Here is a 24,805-nt window from a genome sequence, read left to right as displayed (position 1 = left end):
CGAATAAAAGGATTTATCGATGAGAAAAATAAGCGACAACGAGTACCATCGAATTTTCCTCTGCCAAATCCATTTGAACCGATGTAGATACTCCACGAAAGACTGTCTGTATTGAAATATTCCCCGATACCAAAGTATTCTTGTGGGTTCACACGTTTACAATCTCTTTCTCACTTCTCCTCTCTCCCCCGCCCTGCCCCCGCCACCGTCCCTAACCATTCTCCTACTCTTTCTCGTTTGGTATCGCTTACCTCAGCAATTTACCATTCCTCTTTTTCTCGACGAGTAGCTACATCGACACCTGAATCATAGAAACGAAAAAGAAAAAAAGAGCCAGATACAAAATCAGTGCACCGGTGCATGCAACGAGAACCCAGCCAATCTCGTGTTACGTTGAATGAATTCAGGTTGGTCTTTTGCTGATTTTACACTATTTCTCCTAACGTCCATCGCGCTTATTCTTCTTCCTTTCTCTCTCTCTCTCTCTCTCTCTCTCTCTCTCTCTTTATTATTTCGTTCTTTTTTCAAATTTTTCGATTCCTGTCTGACCACATCGTAGATTTTTACTACTGCGAGTATCACCGTCTGACCGTATATCTCAGTTTATACTACTTGAAATGTATCAAAATTTTTAGTCAGAATCTTGTGGAAAAGGAAAATATATTTATTACAGATAACCCGATATTTTTTGAAATCGTAAAACACAAAAAATCTAGAATTTAAGAGACACGTGTACTTGATTACCCTCGAATATAAAGTCTCATTTGTTAACATTTGTATATCATTTCTACTTGGGCTTGTTACAGAAGAAAACAAATTCGCAAGTATACTTTCCTTCAATATCGAACATTTTTATGCAATTTATTTACTCCCAACATTATGTATGCGTATATATAATATATGTATATTTCTTTTCGAACGGATTTCGTTGAAAATGTAAATATGCTTAATGATGCGCGACTTCTCTTTGATGTTTTCCTTCTACCCGTATACCGCGAATTCGCGTTTCTATTCGAAGCGTAGCGGAATTTCGACCGAACAAAAACTCTCATATGCGTCTATGCGTTCCGTTTGTCAACCCATCCACTCACATACACCCAAATACACATGGACGCCCGCGCGCGCGTCCACTCATACATTCCAGCGTAATCGCAGCTTTGATATATCAAAATGATTCGACGACTTTTTCCAATATTTTTCTTTCGTTTCAACGATTATTCCGTATTTTTCCTTATCGATCGTAGAATATAATGTTAATGTATAGGACAAAGTTGAATAAATAAAATACACATCACGATTTTTCGTTTGTTTTCGTATAAACGGAAATAGGGTAAACCCGATGGGAGAATGATGACAGGGCTAATTCAAACATTACTTCGATTCCGTGCACGACGTACGATTTTAAACGCGATTATTCGATTCTATTTACGAGAGATAGGTACGTAACCGTGAATAATGAAACGTTACGTTAAAATCGAGTAAACGAGATCGATATCGATCTGTTGATAAAAAAGCGATTCACCCTTCGTCAAAACTACCTACATGCTATTGTATTTTATCGGATCGTTTTTTCACGGGTTGAACGCTAATACTGGATTCGTGAACGAACTTGGTTTATACATGTGTACAAATACACATATGTATATGTATACACGTATAGAAACCTCGGACCTCTTCGTGTTTGGCCAAAATCGTTTCGTACGTTAAATGGAACGGCGTTACACAGAAACTGTCTATCATGCGGATCCCAAACGATAGGGGTATACAAACAGCAAGGAAAATAACGCTGGTTTTCTGATATATTTCGCTTCGGTGCATTTCTGTTTAACGTCACACGCGAACGACGAACATTCCTCTCGGTTCTCGTAAAAATGGAATTGTTTGGACAACGTAGAAAAAAAGATAGGACCGTGTAAATGAAGAACCCCACAGAAGTTTTACATTCACGACTAACAAATACGATTATATGATCGCGTTTTAAATGTTAAAATGTTACGTTAACTCGTAAAATTCAAAAATAGAATGTGATCTATTTTTCATTGTCATAATTTACAAGTAATTTAGGATAAAAGATTGACGAATATGTTTATTCACAATTTCACGTATTCCACGATGAAAATTAAAACCCAACCACAAAGCGTTGCCGTATTCTCGGGTCAAAGCAACGTTAACGTTAGAATCTAACGAAAAGTGAGAAAGGCACGGGAGCGAAAAATATGTGGTTAAATTGCCGGTAACGGTGACCAAACTAAATGTGACAATTATACGGTGGAAAATTATACGATAGTTCGGTGCGCCACTGGTAACACACCTACGAGCCTATCCGCGAAATTTACTGGACGAAAATTATTACGGGCGAATGCCTCGTAGCAGACTGCTCGCGTTCTACTTTTCTACCTTGGCGATTTCATTTCGTATCTCTCGAAAATGTGTGACGATGAAATTTTTAAAGAATTAATTAAGTTGATCTACGATGCGCTATTGTTATCATTGTATCATATATATAATTTAATCTTTGATAATCTATGAGAGATAACATCTTTGATTTATCATTTTTATTGGTTTACGTTTATACTATATGTTTTTATACATAATCTCTCTTAACTTTTATTATAATTAATTAGTTAATATAAATAATAAATATAAAGTACATGATCGCGAGGAAATAACAAAATAAGTCTAGATTGAAACAGTTTTGTTGAGTGTTCAAATATAACGGATCAAGAGATAACAAGGTTTAGATGTATAGTGTTTTGAATATTACAAAAATGTATGTCTGCTTAAATAAAAAAAAAGACGCTGAACTTTAGAGATTAAGTTGCTGAAGAAGTCCTAATAAAGGGACGAAACGTCCAACTAATCAAAACGAAGTTCTAGTTCTTTTAAATGTCCAAATTCCCTCCTACGATACCTATTTATTAACAAAATAACATTTGTAAAAGTTTTCGAAAGATCTTTAAGTTAGATAACAATTAAAAGAAAAGAAAATACGTATCATTTCTCCTTTACTTGAAAGCTCGCGAACACGAGAAGAAAGAAAAGAAAAGAAGAGAAGGGTCGCATCCCTTTTCCAAAAGTCAAAGTTGTTTGAAGACGTCTTTTAAGGGGAAAGATAGAGGTTGGAGGACAATCTCAAAGCCTCGGTTCTAAGTTTCAAACGACCGACTTTGTCCGTCGCCATAGTCGTCGATCGCAAGACTAAGAGATCGTACCGTTTTAAAGGGAAAACGAGGACACGAGAAAGTTTTTGAATGGTTTTCGTCGTCGTCGTCGTCGTCGTCGTCGTCGTTTCATTCTACGACAGGTTATCGTTGAGTAAAGTGCGAAATCAAAACTATCGATGAAGTTTCCGATTCATCGTGAAACAAAGAGTACAAACCAATGTAAGATTGGTTGACCTAAGTTAGTCATTTCTTCTGATGTTACGCCGATATTTATTGACAATTCTACGTGCGACAGGTGTTTAGTACTATCTCTCTTCCTCTCTATATATATGTTTAAAGTGAAAGAAAAGTAAAGAAACACCCGCGCACAGTGGGAGGGAAAAAGAAGAAGAAAAAAATGAATAATTTCGTAGGGAAAAGAAGAGAAAAATAGAGTACACACATTTTCCGTTCGACTATACTACGAGAACGGAAGAAAAATTACGTTCCCTCGTGCCCATTTTCGCGCATCCTCCGAGTAAAGTTTTCGCGAAAAAAAGTTACCAAAGTGGGTCCTTCTTCTTTCGTTATATGATCTTTTCGAAACTCCCCGAGCGTTGGGATCTCTTGAAAACTCATTTCACGATCGGCAGTGTCATTTTTGTTCTCGAATATTCGTGGCCAACGCGGTGAGAAAAAATAATGCGAAAGAGAGAGAGAGAGAGAGAGACAATAAGATAAAAAGAAAGAGAAAGATAAAGACTAACTAATGTAAGTGAGTCAAAATAGTTAGTGGGAAGGGGAGAACAGTTGTGCGGAGAGATGCGTTTTATGCTAACGATGTCGAAAATTTTTCTCTCGCTTCGTTTACCATTCGTTCCAAGGACTAAATAACTCCGATAGAAAATTTTCTTGCAGTTAACAAACGTTAAAAACAAAAAAGCGCGTTCTTATTTGAAAAGATATTTAACATAATAGAAATGAAATATTTAATTCTTGGAATTTCAACGAGAAATCGATTCGGTTTTGAATACGTGAACCACAAACGAAAGAGAGAGAGAGAGAGAGAGATAGTTAGGTATGTTGAGAATGATATGCGAAAGAATTTATTTCGTTAGCCAGTGGTGTCCTTTCTAGCCATGCATCAAAAGTCACCGCCATCAATGTTCGACGAAACATACGCGGAAATATCATAGGAAGCACTCATCCATCTCGATCCCGTGCGAAGCAATTAAACGTGTACCATCGTAGTAGTCTGCTGTGTGACGAGAACGAGAGAATTTGTTTGCGGCTTGAAATCCATACGTCCCGTGGACGGACGCGCGACGACGTCCCTGGAAAATTTCTGTGGGGTGTGGTTTATCGTCGACAATACAAATGCATTCTATGAGATCCAACGCGTCATGACTGAAAATCACAAAACATTCTCACAAACGATATAAGAAAGAAAATGAATAACTCGATATTATTATACTCGAAAACTAATATATACGTATGAATCGTATTGATAGAGCTTTCGCAAAAAAAAAAAAACATTAAAATCATTAATTAAACGCAACACGGGGAAACACGTATATCATTTGGGTGGTTTTAATTTTAAAACAAAAACCGTGTTGTTTTACCTAATTTATTTCTTTTTCTTTTTTTGCATACTCCTCGCTTTTTACTAAACCAACGTTTTGAAACATTGTAAAAAAAAAGAAAAAAAAGGAAAAACGAGAAGAAATACAATTATACCCGAGAGAAATTTCTTGTTTTTATATATATGAAAAAAAATCTTCGAATTAAATTTAACCAATTACAGATTATCAAGGTTTAATAGCTCTCCGCATAATTTAACATCAATTATACTTCGATCCAAATGTCTGCCGCAATTTCTATATTTTTTTTATTCTTGTTTTAATGTAATAAATATGACTTTTAAATGCAATTTGCATCTACACACCTAGCATTTACAGGTTAAAAGAGAAATGATTATACTTTTGGTACACGCGACAAATGTTGCTTAGCCGTTCTAAAATACACATGAATTAACACCAGGCAGATAAACTAAACTAGAAAACTACAAGTAATTCGTTGTACATTATCGTAACGCACGAGTGCCCTCATACACGCTTCTAGTAGATAGATGTTTGAATTTCCCGTAGTTTTCTACCGAAAATAGTAAACGTTACTAAATCGTAATCCACGTCTATCTATATCACTAATTCTTTTTTTTTTTGTCTCTTTCCATCGCGTTAATAGAAGTAAGCAATTAAACGCAGGGTATTGGGCAAACCGTATCTTGTTAGGATTTGTTCGTCACCACGTAACTTGCAACTAATGCAATTAATGCAATAGGGTCGTTGAATCAAGATAGACGATCTCGATACGCCGTTGCATTATCGAGTTTTCCAAAAAAGTACGAAACTAAATCGGATTCTAACCGGTAATAAGTAGAACACACATAGGAGTCAATGTAGTTCGATCTAGAAGAGGAAAATTAGATACTTCCGATAAGCATTAACAAGCAATTCCCGTTAGTAGATAAGTTTAAGTGACGAGATCGTTTGGAGAGAAAGGAAATTAAAGGTAATTTCAAATGAAAAGCCATAAAGAGAAAAATAGAAGGTAAGTAAGGGAAAGTTGTTTTAAATCGTTGGGTTTAACGAACGTTAGAGGAGATGGGTTGTCGAGAAACCTAACATGTTTTGGAGACTAAACTGGGCCTGCTCGCGTTCGGGATGATGTTCTAATTACTGTTATCTACTTTACTCGCAGAACGACACGCTATCAAGCAATTTGTATTCCAGACTGCCAAGAGTGCTACGAAGAGACCTGGTGGTAGTGGTGGTGATGGTGAGAAGAGCTTTCTGAGAGGGTGGTAAGGCACGCGCGAGCACACACTCGGTGGATGGAAAACGAACGAGATGGTAAACCCCTGCTGGAATCACCTTCCCCACCTCTTCTTCTTTCTCTTTCTCTCTCCATCTCCTTCTTCTTCTTCGTCCCCTTCTTCTTCTTCCTCTTCTTCTTCTTCTTCTTCTTCTTCTCCACCCTTCACCGCTTCCTCGACTGATTCTGAATGCGGGACACAACGATCCTCGGTAATGTTCAATGGCAAAATTATGCGAGTAGAACCTTACGGGACGAAACGAGATGCGTCACGGAAAGTTCTTCAGACTTGGAGCGTTCGTCGGGCGATTAGCAATTCGGCAGATGTTCTTGGAAGTTTGAGCACAGATCGAGGTCGATGACTTACTTAATTAACATATCCCGTCGACGACGAGAACAAGGACGACGAATGGCTCCTTCATCGACTTCCTCTTCTCGTTCCTCTATCGAGAGCTCGTGTGTCTTTTCAACGTTCCTGCTGAACACAAGATCTTGAAATCTAGAACTTTACTTGCTAATTTAAGGCTTTACTTTATCTTACCTCGATTTAACTCATTTATTACAATAATATACTTTATTTTAATTACTTTCTCTTATAACAATAAGTATAATGTTTTTGTAATTTATATATTATTAAATTAACTTAATATATATTTTCGTAATAATAATTTATCTTTAAACTTTTTATTAACCTTATGATATATAATATAATAATCAGTGGATTGATCAGTATTTTATTGTCAATAATTTTGATCATTAGAAATTAATATCAACGGAGATCACGTTAAAACTTATATATCATATACGTATATTATATTCATGCAACGATATTTAATTTTAAACAGGATTACGTATAAATGTATAATATCACGTCTCGTTTATATTCTCGTAAACACGCATATCATTCTAAACAATAGTCCACAATGAAACGTACTCGTTTTGCCTCTAAACACGTACCGCCGACCTATTATATTTGCACCAAACGATAAGATAGGATACCGACGTTGCAGAAAATAGCTTCCTGATTACTCGAGGCACTTTAACTCTTGACTGTTCGCAAATCACCCAACTAATTACTGATCCATATTTTAAGAACTTAAATTTCCCTCAGACTTTTCTACAAAAAAAAAAGAAAAAGGAAAGATAAAGACATAAGTTATTCGATAATTTCGTCCGAGAAATGGATTTCAATTGTATTTAAAATTAAAAATAATAAATTTCTAAATATTATTTTGAATGTGTGATAAAATTTATAATCGAATTATTTGAAAAAATAATTATTATCAAGATGTAAAAGAGAGAAATAATATAAAAAATAATATTTTGTTTCGATCTTTGTGTGAACGATGAATAGTATTTGACGTTTAAATTTTGGACGAAAACAAATTCGTCTCTTTTTTTTTTTTTTTTCGAACACCTCAATCTCGTCCTCGTTGTTAAGCGTTCCTGACGCGATAAGAAGGAGAGAAAATAAAGTAAAATGCTGGCGATTATAGGCGTCTATTGTCTCGTAACTCGGAGTGGTTTTGTGCCGGTGGCACGTATTTTCGAGCACGAGGAGAATTACAAGCGGAGCGTGAAAGAAGTAGAGCTACCACCGAGAACGAAGCTGCGAGACAAAGAGCAAGAGAGTAAAAGAGAGAGAGAGAGAGAGAGAGAGAGAAGAGAAGAGAAAAAGAGAGAGAGAACTGACAACGTAAAACGAAGGAAAGGCGGGCTGTTTCGGAGGGTGAAATTTATATAGGTTGACCCCTACGATCGCGATACAACTTGCTAAGAAATACTTTCTTTTTTAAAGAAAAAAAAAAATAAATCAAATTTGATATAAAGTATAAAAGAATGTATGTTCGTGCACACCAACGTGCGTTTATTCGAAAGAAAATTTATACGAACGATATTGTTAAACACACACATTTAAAAAAACAAAATAGTTTAGTTCTATTAAAATAATGCGAAATCGGGACAATTCCTATATCAAATAAAATAGGTATTCGTGAAAATGTTGATCGAAAGGTTTAGATAATTTAATGTATAGATCAGTCAGTCCAACGATTCAGTTTCTTTTTCACGAATTCTATAATAATGTGTGTTAAAAGAATGTTTTATTATATTTTTTTTATCTTATACATCACCTCTAACGCATCACTGCGTACTAATTTGTTCCAAGATATGGTAAAAGTTAACGACTCTACCTCTCTCTCTCTCTCTCTCTCCAACACATATTTAATATTCTTTTTTTTACCTCTCTCGTTCCAACTAATATCATGAGCGCGTGTATAAGCGTATATTTTTTTAACATATTGCGCGAGAAAGAAAAAAAAACCGTACACGCATATTCCAGCCTTTATATCGCTTTTAGACGAAGTGCATCTCATTTTTTTCAACGCCTTTTGCCGGAGCTACGTTATTCGGACGAAATACGATACAAAGGTCGGTGTTGCCAAGGTGACCCAAGTATCATTTTATCATAGTTCGAATGAGAGTGAGCAAAATTAGCAGAAATTATTATGTCACTTCTCTCGTTTAAATAACAAAAGTATTAACTTTATTATACTCCTCGTTTTGTTGTTGTTGTCTATAGTTAAAAAAAAGTGATCTGATATACATATTTTGTTAATTAAATTAAACTTCATATACACCTACCGTGTTTGTTAGTCTTTGAAATCGCGAATACGAGAAATTTCTGTGGTATTATAATAATTAATGAAATGCTTTAAATCGTCGCTCGTTCTGTTTTATTATTATTATTATTATTATTATTATTCGTATAGTGAGAGCTTTTCTTCTTTCGCGCAAACATGTCGACTGCGATCGATTTTAATTTGTTCCCTTATTATAAGTAAAATAAATCGTACTTCGTTGAAATATTTATAATAGATATCCAATAGGATTCGTAACTCGGATCCTTTTGTCAGAATAAAATATTTCAAATGTCTCATGATTAATAGAAAAACAATATTACAGAAAAAGGATAGGTGGTATAGAGGCACAGAGTTTTAGTGAAAACGAATTTATTCAGATTCCATATTCCAGGACCAATGAATAATCCCTGCTTTATTCGTATCACGTATGAAATCATTATTTTATACGTATCATTTATATGCAAGTGTACATCCCTTTGGGAGAAAGCATTTGGGAAATTTATTTACGTTTCAAATATTAATCTTCAATTTCCCATTGTGCGACTGATTCGATTAAACCGTTTTCTCACTAGTAGAAAGGAATACAAAAGGACGTCAACGTTTTTTGGGAAGGCTCCGGGGTTGTCGTGAGAGAAATAAAAAAACGAAAAGATGGAAAATATTTAACGGATAGGCAGGGAATATAAGTGAAATAACACGGAAGATGTTAAACCGTTAAAAACTTTTCCCTGTCGAAGTTCTTCTAACGTAACGCCCGTCGTCTCGCGAGATTCAACGAGCAAAGTCGACTGTAACGAAACTAGGTGCCGTTTTAGATAAAAAGAGAGAAACAGAGAGAGAGAGAGAGAGAGAGAGAGAGAGAGAAATGAAAACGGTTGAAATGAAGGAAGAGTAAGAAGGAAGGGAAGGAAGGAAAAAAAAAGAAAGTAGTCGTATAAGGAATGGTAGAAGTGGTGGTTGTGAAGTTGTGAGGGTGGGAGAGTGGGGGAGGGAGTTGGTAGATTTACGTCGTAAAAGAATGAAAAGAGAAAAAGCAGAAGTGGAATGCGCGAGCACTCGGGGAATTCTTGTTCTCGCACATATGAGCTTCTTCTATATATAAATATATATATATATAGGTATGTATGTGCGGTATTCCATTCGCGACTCGCGACCTTTCCATTCCTGACTCGGCACCATTTCGAGCAACCCCCGTTGACGTGCCTATTCGTTGATGCGTACTCAAACGTTCTTTCATCGCAAACCTAATCGGTTAATCAATGAGTTGCTTATGCCACACCTATATATTATATTCATTCGTAATTAGGCTTAAAATATTTCGAAAAATTCCAAATTTCCATCCGTGCATCTTAAATTACACCACTCGATGACGAAATGATGGTTAATATCGTACTATAATTTTTGTTTCAATATTTAAATTTTTTTGAATTTAAAATATAGACGATTGAAAAATATTATTAGTTGTTATTTTGAGAATTTTCTATCATCCCTTAAATATTGCATGCTACGCGATATATAAAGAGAATAATATTGTCTATTTAAAAATTATACTCGAATGGGCACACATCGGTATCGTTTAAAAATCTCTTCATATACTTTTCAACTTGAGTATTAATAAAACAAAAACTTGCAGCCTTTTTGTTTTGTTTTGTTTTGTTTTTCATCGTATGTTCGAGATACTAGAAACTGACAATGTAACATCATTTCGTTAACCATTTCGACCACGTTTTTATTGCACGCATAGGTAGACCTTTTTTTAAATGAAACGTATCATGTCAAAATAGTATGCGTTAACAAAATACAGAGTCCATTTGTTTTCAATTTAAATGCATCCCCCCCCCACCCCATGCATAATTCATTCTATTTATAATTGGTTATGTACGTTTTTAAAGTCGTTATATTTCTTGGATAGTTTGGACGGAATCCCTGCTGCCGCATAGCAGAGCCACGGTATGAAAGAAGAGAAGAAATCGAGGGAAAGAAAAATATCGAAGAAAAATAGAGATAGAAAATTCGCCGAAAGTCAGCAGCCACTCGTACGGACGTACGGACGTACGGACGGACGGACCTAACGAAAGAAAAAAGTCCTACTGAAATATACGTGCCCGAGAGGTTCAAAAGTTAATAAATGTGAATCTAGGCAATAAAAGGAACAGAACCTGAATACATTTTCATCTTCTCTTTTGTGAACGTGAATCATGTTAAGTTTAAACTAAGTTAAAGAAAGAAAATTTTTCAAGTTAAATGCGTCACCGTGATTTCGCGTGTATTTTTCGTTGATTTCAAATAACTCTTCTCGGTTTTATTTATTCCTATTATTCTATTCTTTTTTTTTTATTTTATTTTTTTCTAAAATAACGCAATAGAAAAACAAACCACCGAAGTGTGTGAGAGAAAAAAGAGAGAGAGAGAGAAATAACGAAAGAAAAAAGAGGAAAAAAACAATTAAAAGGGAATGAAACGTGCTGCGGGTGACGTATGAGAGGAGGAGAAAGAAAACCGAATAAAAGGGGAATTGTGTGCGAAACGTGATAGAAAGGAAAAAAATAGTAAACGCGAAATCGATCTAGCGAAACTTCGTTAAAATGGCGTTAGCTCTCGCACTCTAAATAATTTTCTCCATCGTACATACATTATGCGACGCTATGAGAAGGCTTGAGCCCCCATTGCGTTGTGCAAACCCTGAAATCCATGCAATGCGATTCGTACGCGGTGCGTTTAAAACACGCTTCGTTAAATTTGTGACTAGCGTGTGTTCGTTTACTATGACCTATCGGATAGAGTGCTGCTCCGCGTACCGGACGCATAAAAGCGCTCGTTAAATATTATATTCGGAGAGTGAGCTTTTCTAATTGTAAATACATTCACTCAGTGAGAGATATCCACAAACGAGTTGCAATTCGGTGAAAGGAAAAAAAAAAAAAAAAGAAACAAAATACTAATTAAATTATATCCAACAATTCCTTTTTTTTTTCCATCCAGCGAAAAATAAATATAATACGGATAATAAATTTAACGAATTATTCAATTACGCGAATACGTTGATTTATTTTTCGCTTTGAAAGTAATTTTAAAGTCACCGAAATCATTTCTCCCGAAAGAAGTTCTTCGAACTATCGGTTGGTTATAAAGCAAGCGTTATTTTTGTCAAACGAGAAAAAGCGTGCGAGTGAGTGAGAGAGAGAAAGAGAGAGAGAGAGAGAGAAAAAAAAGAAAGTAAAGAAGAATAAGAAAAGGCCGCAGTAAATAAAATCCCTGGGCTCGAAGCCAATATCAGCTTTGGCATTTTCCGCGTCTTGATTATGGATGCTTGGCACTTGGATCCTACTTTATTATCGGATCTATATAACTCTCTAGATCAATTTTCCGAGGCTAAACGGATTACTGTGCCGCAACGAACTTTTAAATCGCGATTGCATCCAGCAGATATTGGATCTTTAATTAGTGAACGTAAGTAAGTAAACTCGTGAAAAATCATTGACCGGCTGTTATGAAACTTTAGAGTTTATCTTAAAATAAGTATCCTCTCTCTCTCTCTCTCTCTATCTCTCTTTTTCTCTCAGCTTCATTTGAAATTGCCTGATATCCGATTCTAATATCGGCAACATCTGCCGGTGGTTTAAAAATCGATCGTCTAGGAAAAAAAGGCGTTTTTTCCTCATCAAGAAGGAAATATCATTTTTGAAGGGAAAAATCGATTATCGAGATCGTAGATTAGCCAGATAGAAATAGGCTAGAACGAATTTTTCAATATTGATCGTCACGGTACACGCATCGTCAACATTAATACGAAGATCACACGAGATTGCGATTTGCTATCTCGTTCTCTCAATGCGTCCAATTTTCGTATCCTGATATTGCTTGTGCATCGCGACAATACGCGATGGGATAGAGAGATAAAGAATGAGAGAGAGAGAGAGAGAGAGAGAGAGAGAGAGAGAGAATATGAGTGAGAGAAGAGCAGCGTGGCACGCGTCAAAGAAAATCGCGATCCCGTCTATCCGTGAACCGTAATATGTGCTGTGATACGTCGCCATTTCGTTCAGGTATGATTGATTACCGCGAATAAATTACGGATTCGCGGAAATTTGCGAGACGTCTATCGGGGATCGAACGAAACGAATCGTCAAAGTAGTAACCCCGACGCGATTTTGCCACGATCGTTCGTTCGATCGATCGATCGTTCGTTTGATCGATAGATCGATCGTTCCTCTAAAGTTCCAGCGGGGAGGAATAATTTTTCAAACGGAAATTACGATGGCTAGTAGTTGGTGCGATTCTTCACCGTTCGTTATCTATTCCTCGATCAAAAATTAAGAGGTTAATATAACACTGGAACTCGATTAACTATATCAAGATAATATATTATTTATTCGTGTTTGTTTTTGTTTTTTTTTTTTTTTTAAAACAAATTTCATACAATTTTTCAAACTAGCTCGAAAAACTAAAACAATCGTACGTATTTCGTTTAAGATTACGTACAACGTAATAACGAACTGTTATTTTCTTTCTTTCATTCTTTCTCTACCCTTTTCCTATAGGTTAAAATTGCTGGAAAAAGAAGATTCGCCCGAAGTATAAAATCACCGTGCTATAAAGTACAAACACAAACCCAAAGTAGTCTATACGTATACGTAAGAGGTATGGTATATTTGCTGGCGATTCGCAGAAAATGCTCGGGTTGTTTGTTCCCTTCCATATAACCATCGTGCACTCGGCACCACTCGTCGTTCACCACTTTCCCCATTGAGCTATCCCATAGCAACAATTCTGGTCGCAGATCGCGAAGCAATTTCATTCTCATCGATCGGATCGAACTACACAATACGTATACATATGCCTACGTATGTTGTAACAACGGATGTGCGACTTGTGCGTGAGTGAGAGTGAGAATGAGATAGAGATAAAGAGAGAAAGAGACGAGTGGGAGGTGGTAGGTGGGTGGGTGGGTGGTAGAGGGTGGGGAAGAAGTGGGAACTCGGTGTACTTCGCGAACACCGAAAAGGTCATAAGCTTGTAGTACGAGAGAGATACATAGATAGATAGATAGATAGAGAGAGAGAGAGAGAATACTATCCATAGTTAAACTCAAACTACATTGTACACCAGCATCGCCGATTGCTGATATTCTCCAGTGCTTCCTCCGTATCAGTATAGTCGTCTAATCGTACGTACCTATCGGGAACAGATTAAAGGGGAAATGATCGTAGCTACGGGGATCGAGAAATTCAAGTGCTAGAGACAGAGAGGGAAAGGACGAGGGAGAAGGGATGAGAGAGTTAGAGAGAAAGAGAACACGACTATTCCCTAGCTCCCATAAATTATGTCAACCTCGTCGAGTATGCAAACGCAATCACGAGTACTTTGCGTCTGCTCGACCTTCCAGCAACGTTGATACATGCCAAACGAGACGTCGAGAAAAGAAATGACGGGCGACAGGCAAGAATAATTTGTTGCGAAAGGTGTAACACATTTTTTCTTCTTCCTCCTTCACCCCCGAACCACCCATGCAACCCCTTCCAACTATACTCATCACATCGACCAACCTAATAAGTCAATTTTTCCCAACGTCTCGGAGTAGTTCCATCGCTCGGTTCTTTGCGAGATAAATGTTCTTTAAACTTTTCTTTTCTTCATATTCTTCTTCTTCTTCTTCTTTTTCTTTTTCTTCTTTTTCTTCAATCTTCCTTTTCATTATTCTTTACTTCTTTCTATTCTTCTTCCTCATGTTCCGCTTTGGGTATAGTAAGATTATTCTCTCCTTCCTATTTTTTTTTTAGTTCCACTTAAGACCTCGAAATAAAGAGTTGAGATTAACGGGTTTTTCTTCTTCTCGAAAATGTCCGGTCTTCTTTTTCTTCTTTTTCTTCTCGTCCGTATTCTATTTTTCTTTCATTTTCATTTTTCTTTTTCCTCCCCCCTCTCTCTCTCTCTTTCTCTGTTCGGTTTTCATCAGTCATTTTGGTCTCTTTTCTATTTTCTTTCTCTTTTTACTATTTTTTTTTTCTATGCTTACCCGTTTATTCGCGCGCACAAATTTGTACAAATCTTTCGAGAAAATAAATCTTCATTTATTATCATATATTATTTTCGTCGTATATTATTATTTTGTTCGTCGAGTCATTCATTTCCTTCGTTAAATATCAAGTTGGTCATTCAGTTTGGTGAAAAATAATGCACACGTGACGCGCAGAAAATGCATTCTTGCCAAGATAATACCACATTACTGTTCATAGAAATAATCCTGTTCACCAGGCTGTTCCTATCGTTTTCTTTTTTAATTATTTTCTTTTCTTTTTTTTGTTTTTTAAAGGGAAACACCTAAAATTGGATCGAACGAACGAACATTATAACATTTGATTATTACTTGACCGATTTAACCAAACCAACGCACGTGTAATTTTATCGTTTAGCAAACTTCATAGATTTTTACCAAATTTTATATTTCTATAATTATGAACAATTAACAATTTTAATTATTCTTAGTACATGTATTCATATTTACGATATATTATATAACTTTACGAAAAAAATGTTTTTTTCCAATCATTTAAAGAACACAAAGAATTCCCTTAAAACGTTCAGACTTTTATTTACATCATGATAAATCGAACTTGTCTTAAGATCATTGATCAGTCCCGATACTAATTGGTTTCTGTCTTCGATCGGTGATAAGTTAATGGAAGAGTTACCCTTCGACCTACTGCAATCGATCACTGGAATCCTACGACTTTAATACAAGTAAGTATATATATATATGTATATTCCTTGCTTGACATTTCAATTGAAATATTCAGGATTTTCGTCCCAAAAAAAAGACATATATCATCAAGGATTAAAAATTAATTAATATCTAATCATAGGATGTGAAAATATTTGTTATATAAATAAACGATCAAATGAAACGAAATGAATTATCGTTTATCAATTTCGAATGATCGAAAAAGTTGTAAAGTTTATAGAAATACGTTTAACGTTTCTTTAGAAACAAAGGTACAAAGTAAAACATAGAAAAAGTGAAAGAGAGTTCATCGTAAAAGTAAAGAAAACGGGAAAATGTAATCCCAATGGTCAATTAGAGAAGGATATCGTTTGGCAAGAAGGAAACTTTTCTGCACTTGTGTCTAGATCGCATCGTATAAGACGTTTTAACGCTCGACGATGCAACTGGACGGCCAATTACTCGAAACGAGAAACTATTCTGCCAAAACGACGAAGACTCCGTGAGATCGTTGCATTCTATCCTATTCTATCCTATCCTATCCTATCTTTTATTGTTTTATTTCTTATCCATCGTGAAAAATCTTTCATAAAACTTGATCTATCTCTTAGTCGTTCAGAATTTATTTTTAACTTCCTGACGTGTCTTTTATTAGCACATCATAGATATTGACTCCGAATAATAGTATTTATTTTATTTTGTGCTATGTTATCAACAAAATCAGGTATCTATATATATATATATTTTCCTATCTATTAAGCAAGGAAAAAGGAGTGTGGGTGGGGGGTGGGAGGGAAGTTGGAGGAAAGGAAAAATCGAAGATCATTAATTCAGTACGCGGCCATTTATTTCGAACGAACGAATATCGAATAAGAAGGACGACGATTCGGACTTGGGGGAGTTTATGCGTGATGTTGTTGGAATAACAAATATTGGTAGGACCGAATATTCGATAAGGAAATAAAAGCGACGAAGAATATACTTCTCGTACAGAGAAAGAACTGAAATCGAAGTCTTTTCATTTTTTCATACAAAAATAAAAAAATAAAACTCCTCGTTTCTCTTTCCTATCTCTCTCTCTCTCTCTCTCCCCCTTTCTCTTACCGAATTTATCTTTCTTTTTATATATATTTTACTACTAGCAATAAAAAAAAAAAAAACATAGGAATATATGAAAAAGAATATATTAAATTAAATCATAAGAAAAAGATAGATTTGTTTTTCGGTAATATTAAGGAATAAAAATGAATCGACAGTAATCGATAGCAATTAAAATCCGTGAATATTTCTATGAAATAAGAACATGTTCAAAATCGACAATTTAATCTATTTATCGAAAGTAGAAAACAAAATCGAATACTTACGTGATTATACATGTCTAATATCAATCTAGCGGAAAGAATGCGATTGGCAATATATACAGGGTGGAAATATTGTGTAAAGGCTCAACCGTAGTCGATCACTCACCCAGCTTTCGCTCCGATTTCCGACATTGACGAATTCACGCTGCTTACAAAGCTGACACACATATGTATATATATATATATATATATATATATATATATATATATGTATAGCATATATAATATACGCTATGTATTTGGTACCATGTATATATTATACGGGAAAGAGAGATCAGCATACATATTCAATGCGTGCAAAGGTTAATGCGAGAGAGAAACGCACGATTAATCATTAGGTATTTTGACAAAGGGAACGCCCGCCAAATTTTAACGCCTTCCAAGTTCCATTTAAAAGCTTTACACGGACAAAGAGAAAGAGAAAGAGAAAGATAGAGAAAGAGAGAAAATAAAATAATTTTTGTGAACGCATATATATATTAAAATTATATATATTTATCAGCAACAGATATTTTCTTTCCCCTCGGAAAACATTTAAACAGTTATGTATTGAAAAAAAGTAATCAAAACAAGTAAAGTTTAAGTTCCTTGACCTAGACTATCAAGTACGACTTATACGAGACAAGGGTGAAAAGTAAAAAATGAGGTTGAAGTTATTCAACCCCATTTGCTTACACCATTCGAAGTGTAGAGGAATGGCGAAGTGACACTCACATTTAAACATATACCAATAATATTAATATACCTACATTTGTATACACACACATACATACACACTCATAAAAATAAAAAGAGTAACAGAGATGGTGAGAAGGTAGGTAGGAGGGAGGGGGCGGGGACACAACTGTCGATTTTATTCGTCGAGTTCTTTTGAAAAGTTTCGAAAGCGGAAGAGTAAGGTTAAAGGGGGTGGAAGGGGGGTGCGAGGAAGGCTCTCGACTTTTAAAACTTGTACGAACGTTCGCTTGCCCGCCCAAATCTACTAGCAAGTTCCAGACCGTCACGAGAGGGCTCCGAGCTAGCTAGCGCGAAGGCTTTCGACACTCGACGTTTCCGCCCACACCGTTAAAAGCTCGTTCGAAACTTCTATGCCAAGATATTTTCTTCGAATTTCTTACTTTCCCTAAACCTAACTGCTAATACCGAAAGTATTCTCTGTGGTTATTTGATTATTAGATTATTATTATTATTATTATTATTATTATTATTATAGAATTTATGATATTTATATAATATATCAGATTTTCGTAAGAAAACAATCTCGTTTGATGGAACATTGACTTAGGTAAAACAATCTGAACGAGTTTATCGAAAGTATCACTCGTGGAAGTTAAAAACCATAGTCTTTGTAACGACAACAAAATAAATTAATAATAGAGATTTCATGTACAATGAACAATATTGTATTGAATATTAGAACGAAGTGATAGTAATGATATTAGAATAAATCGAAATCGTGCAATCAAGGATGAGAAACATGCATTTTATTTACCTTTAATGGATGGTCTCTCTCTTTCTCTCTCTTTCTCTTTTAAGGTACCAACGTTGTCGATTCGCTGTCGGATTCCACTTCGTCCATCACACGGCAAAAGACAGATTTCTTCACGAATATATTTGGAAAATTTCTCGATGATAGAGCAGCAGCTTTTGTGCTATAGAAAATGTTTTTTACCGAGTAGGAGGAGTAGTAGGAAAAAGAGGAATAGGAGGAAGGGGGCGGGGAGTTCACTTTTGTCGTCGGTACGGATTTTCGCAAAACGAATTGTTGTTGGTCTATCGTCGAACTTTCATAAAGGTGCGTCTCTTTTGCGCGCGCGTTACCGCCCTCTTCTCGTTCTCCAACCCACCCCCCCTTTCCTTATCCTCCGTTACACTCTTTCTTCTTTCTCACTCGTGCTTGCGATCTTTCACATCGTTCCTTCCTTCCTTCTTTCTTTCTTCTTCCTTCTTCTTACGCTTCTCCTTTTTTACTTCTCTTACTTGTGTCCCACCTTATTGCTAAAATCAATTTCGAGATAACAAGTATTTAATCTTTTTTTTCTTTTGTTTTTCTTCTCTTCGTATTTGTTTCTATTTTAAGTTCTTTTTAATAGACACGTTGTCAACTAATCCACCGACAAAATCATATCCCTCTTTCCACTTGATAAATATTATTATATTAATTAGAATCCTCGAACACTTCTGTTTATCCTTACGAACTCTAACTCGAGTATCAATAATCCGAACAATATAACAATCCTTACGAATGTAATCGATACCGAGCACGAAACTTACTTACTCAGAGTCCGAATACACTATACACAAACTTTTGTTATTACATCTATCAGTTTTTTCCACGTGCTTTAGAGAGAAATAATTCACTACTGATATTAGACCATGGATACGGATCCGATTAAAATGTTTTCCCAAAGCACGTGCACGTGCTGTGTGTACCAGTCCGATTCGATTCCAACGAAACCAATCCAGTCCAATCCGAGTTTTAGAATGTTTTGTTTCTTTTATTCGATGATATGAAACGGAAAAAAAAAACAAAACAAAACAAACCAAGCAAGGAAACAATGAACAAGAAAAAATACTATCGCCAAAATTCGTGATGATCGTTTAAAGAAAATAATTGAGTAAAGAAATATGACGATGGGGGGATATGACCAGACGTATGACGTTGAATTCGTAGATGAGGATGATGATTTGGAAGTTGGAAAAAGGGCCCCGTTCGAAAATCAAAGATACTACAATCTCGCTCGCGAGGCGCAGCGCTCTTCGCAAGGGGCGCGGCGTAACTGAGCTTGGCGAACCAACCCTCGTCGTCTCTCTCTCTCTCTCTTCCACTATTCCTCCCTCTCTTGCCCTCTCTCTATCTCTCTTTAGTTATCCTCACCCTTCCGTCTCATTCCTCCCACCATGTCGTCCCGTTCGGCAACGCTTTCCCACTACGACGCAGTTTCCACCACCACCACCCTTTTTCATCCCTTCTTCTACCTTCTCCTCTCACCTTTCCGCGTGTTTCTCTCTCTCTCTCGTTTCTTTCTTTTTTCTTTCTTTCTTTCTTTCTTTCTTTCTTTCTCTTTCATCCCCTCCATTTTTATCTCTCTCTCTCAGTTTTCAACGCCTTCTCCATCTCACTTTTTCTTCCGCGTGTGTATGTATGCTCGTGTTTTCTTTTTTTCCCTATTTTTTCTTTTTCATCATATGCGAAAGAAATAGCGAGATAATATAAGAGCAAGCTTCGTTTCTTCCTACCTCTCTCTCTTTATTTTTTTTTTGTTAGAATCGATGATATACCTTGCTTTGGTAGTATTGCGATTTTTTTCTGAGGGTAGCGTGGGTAAATTTTGGTTTATTAATGAACACGACGCGAATGATATTAATACGATTGAATTTATTTTCATTGTAAATTATACACGATAATACGTTTGTGTGTAAATAAATGATACTCGTGTTTGATTTTATAATATATATGTTTCTTTTTTCTTTTTTTAAATATTAATTACAAAGATTAAAAACTTGTTTCTTATAGTTTTTTTTTTTTTAGTATCCATTCCATTTTCATTTTAAATCACATCCCATTCTCTGTTTGACTATGATCGTAAGAACGTTACTAATCATAGAATAGTTCTCTCATTTCTCTCTCTCACTCACTCCCTTTCGTACGTCTTGTTGATGAAGGGTTGAAGACTGGTGAGTGTAAGTGCGACATCGGGAATTAATTTTCGTGAGAATTCGATTGGCCTCCATTCGGCAACTTGCTATTGGAGTTGGTTGGTCCCCATAAAGAAGAGAAGTGAGAGAGAGAGAGAGAGAGAGAGAGAGAGAGAGAGAGAAAATAGGAAGGGGAGAAATGGTGCAACGAGATATCGATCGTTTTCGATTAAACGCTTAAATCGTACTTATGAGAGATTCGAAGTACGTTTACACTGTCCGATCAAAACGCGAAGGATGTATGTTACGAGGTTCTACTTGAGAGTACACGTATGATTTTGAGGAAAGATTTATACGGACTAGTTGCAATTACATGGATGAGACACGTTCGAAAATGACTTTTTAGTATCCACCCACTCGAGAAGAAGTAATCGCGACCGACACGAGTAGTTACCGTTTGTTTCCCACTTCCTGAAACATCGTTTCGTTTAATTATACTATTCGAATTACTTTAGTTTGTCCAGTTTTTATATTGACACATTTATTTGAACGATAATAATACTCGTACCAAACATATTTGACAATATATATTCACAAAATAAATCGATTTTTAATATATTATAATATATTTATAAAAAGGTACTCTAGTTTTTTTTTCATAAAATTAATATATGAGATTCAGATTTATAAATAGATTTTTCTATTAGATACTTAATATTCGATATAACCGATAAGATTCACATGAAACTATAATATTATATCGTAGATTATACGATTACTTTTTTGTCGCGCGAATAGAAAAATATTTAAAAAAACTTAGAAGAGTATAGGCAGAGAATATAACACGCGGCAGGAGGAGGAGGAGGATCGTAGTTCGACTCGTTCGATAGAAACAAAGTGGAAAGCTTGCTACGAAATCGCCCCTCGGCGTCATTCGCTTTCGAACGACGAATACAGGCTGGTGCATCTGGAAAAAGGGAGAAAGGGAGATAGAAAAAGAGAGATAAAGAAAGATAGTAGATACAGCAATGTTCGATCGGTACTAGAAGCAGGCAGTAAAATTTCAAATTTCTCCAAAGCACAATGGCTACGCGTTCGCATAAATATTTTATGTATTTCCCGCAGCGAACTCGATCGAGGACCACGTCAGAAAGCTGACGTTTTTCTATGTGCAATAGTGAATGAAAGAGAAAGATAGAGAGAGAGAGAGAAAGAGAGAGAGAAACACTCTCGACGTGACGCGATAAAATTTTGAAATTTTTCTTATAAACTTTACCTCCAAACGACAAGGAACGTCATTGCATAGGATATCAACTCACTCGTGATATTTTCTAATAATATAAACGAAAGGGCCAACTTCACAACGTCGTGAGATTTATTATACAAAATCGAACTCATCGAAATACGAATGTTCCCTTTTTTTCCCTCCCGTCCCAAAAAATATATCGAAATTTTCCTTAGAGAAAGAGAGAGAGAGAGAGAGAGAGAAAGAAAGAGTGAGACATTTTGTTGAAACGAATAACACGAAAAAAAAAAAAAAAAGAAAAAAGAAAAAAAGAAAAATCTAGAGAAGATAATGAACATCTTTTATAACGAGATTAAGAAATGGGGAATGAGGAAGAAAAACAAATTATCTAATTACACCTTTATTACACTAGAGTAATTAAAGTTTTCCATGGGATCAACTCGTCTTTCCCAATTAACAGGCCATAAAAATCATCTTATGTTCTTTTTCCATCTCTCTCGGATTCTATTCCACGTGATTTTATTAACAATCGCAACATCTCTTAATGAATTGTAAAGCTTATTTTATATTTTAATTAAAAGAAGAATAAGAAGAAGAAGAAGAAAGATAAAAGGGAGAAGAAAACAAAAATTAGAAATAAAATAGAAAAAGGCATGGGATGAACACACGCGAGTGAAATTACACACGTATTTACGTTGAAGACAAGTAGTAGTAATGGTCTAGAGCAGAGGCCGTTTGGTCAGCCTGATATTTTCGAGGTTGCACCTACCCTAATACCCTCTCGCTACGGATATTGGAGGCAACGTGTGTGTACTCGTTGCTGGCGAGTATCTTTTAGGAGAGAGAAACAGGCGTGAGAAAGGCATGTGTGAGTCCTTCCAGAGACTATCTACGTTGTACATGTTTCCGTCTACATATACAGACAATGGAGTTTATATATATATATTCATGTATGTATTATATATACCTGTATCTACCTACGTACGTTAGACTACCGAATCTAGACAGGATGTATATGTTGTGTAGAGTTGTTCGTAAATGTTCTATGTGTATATACTTTGGGTATATATAGTAACAAGGAAGAGTAGGTAGAATACAGAGTATATATACATGGACACTAGCTGACCATGGTTTCGTCGTGACGCTTAGTGGCGTGAAAATTAGGTCGCTCGCGTTTTGCAGATGAGAAAAAACTGACGAACGAACGAACGAACGAAAGAAAGGAGAAGAAGAAGAGATGGGTCTCAACGGAGCCCATTTTACCTTCTTCTTCTTCTCCTTCTTCTGCTTCGTGTTCATTCCATCCTTTCCTTTTTTTCATATTTCTTTCCTTGCTTTCTATCTTACGTGCATCCTAAGATCGCATCGTCGATGAAACGACATCCTCGAAGCGTGAATTTCAGTGACGTTTCGTTTTCTTCATCCTCTTTCTCTCTCTCTCTCTCTCTCTCTTTGTTTTTTACCCTGACTCTCTCTAATTCTATCAATAAATTACCAATAATAAGATTTAGAGATTGAGAACAGCTTATACGTTGCAATAAGTACTATTAAGTCATCTAACTGTTGTCAAATCATGTAACATATATATATATATATATATATAAAGTATTTGGAATGGCAGAACAGATAAAATTTTCAACAAATATATGTTCGGTCGTTTGTGTTATTATAATTTATAATTAATTTAATTCGATTAAGTTTTGTTATATGTTAATAGATATCAATAACGTTTAGGTAGGGTAATTTTTGTTCATTTTCAATATCTAATTAAATGATTTGTATTACGATATTAATTATCTATTCTTGCCAATTTGCGTGCCGAGATATTCTATATGATTTTAATAATCGTACAATTATTGAATATACGCGTATTGAATACAAAGATAGAAATTTAGGAATTGAGATCAAAGTCAAATTTTCCCTGACTTTCCAATCACAATCGTTCGATATGATATTATATTAATTATTTAAATTAATTGAAATATAGGAAATGTGAAATATTGGATATAACGTGAAATATTATTTGCGTTGTTAACAGCAATTTAGGTTGTTCTAAAAGCCTAACGTAATTTCAGTCACGCGATTAAAGTTTTAGCGATTACGTTATAGTAATGGATTAATTAATTAACGGTCAAGTTGACGGAATTTCCTAGTTATTCACTTAGCTTGATCAACGAGTTACGATAATTTATCTTTTACTTTAGTTTTTTTCCTTCTTCTTCTTCTTCTTCTTCTTCCTCCTCTTCTTGTCATCGAATTATCGATGCCGAGAAAAAGTCTACTTACTCAGGGAATATTGTTCGAGAAAATATAAGTTATCTCCTTTTCTCCCTTTTAAACCTTTCCCTTTTCTCAAATTACCCCCTCGAGATATTCTTATCTTTGAATCCCTTCGTCATTTATAATTAAAGATAACCCGTTTAAAGATGAAGAAGAAACTTTCTTCTCCGCAAAAACGAAAATACCATCTATTTAAGATTTTATCGGTATAATTCGAGCCAACGAGGGATACATGGTTTATATTTAATCACTTTTGCAGAAATTATATTAACCAATATCTTGAAATATAATGTTTTTTAAACAAACCTCTAAACGGATTAATAAGTAAATATATATATATAATATTATATTTATAAGAATTTTATCGATTATAAAAAACGAATATTAAAAAAATAAGTAAGATAAATAAAATCGGTATACTTTAATTAGATATCTAAACGAATTAATAACAATATCGCTATTATTCGTGAAATAATAATAATTTACGAATGAATATTAAAAAAATAGACGAGATATTACGATAAAAAATATGAGTAAAAAAAAAAGAAAATATTACTTACGATTGACGAGAGAGATAAATTAATAATTGAAAGTATCTATCAAAGAATATTGCGTAATTTTTATTTAGATACTTTTCATGTTACGTTACTTAAAGAGTACGATCGAAGGTTTGTTTCAGATTTTATTGGAACACCTTGGTAACGAGTGGGGGACGTCGAATCGTGATATTCGCTGGGTGGCCATAAAACTAGTGTGGCATGGCAAAGCGACGGACGTGTTCGCCTACGACGAGAAATAAAATTTACGATAATGAAAGGCCACCCCCCTTGTGTATATCCAGGGAACGAACAAAAGCAGAGAAGTTCGATACGGCTCGACCGCCACCGCCGGAAGGCATT

The 24,805-nt window shown here is 35.4% G+C and overlaps 1 protein-coding gene across 2 annotated transcripts in view; it reads right to left on the bottom strand.

Moving 5' to 3' along the window:
- The window catches only part of LOC106790840, a 165,261-nt gene extending 145,734 nt beyond the window's left edge, over positions 1 to 19,527 (bottom strand). For both annotated transcript variants that reach the window (XM_014756047.1, XM_014756062.1), the window contains exon 1: positions 18,234 to 19,527. The gene's annotated coding sequence lies outside the window, so the exon portion shown is untranslated. The remainder of the gene's footprint in view (positions 1 to 18,233) is intronic.
- Positions 19,528 to 24,805: the final 5,278 nt, after the last annotated feature.

This window comes from Polistes canadensis, unplaced genomic scaffold (assembly GCF_001313835.1).
Source record: "Polistes canadensis isolate GaletaPanama2010 unplaced genomic scaffold, ASM131383v1 scaffold_7, whole genome shotgun sequence".
NCBI lineage: Eukaryota > Metazoa > Arthropoda > Insecta > Hymenoptera > Vespidae > Polistes > Polistes canadensis.
This window is presented reverse-complemented; position numbering and strand designations above follow the sequence as displayed.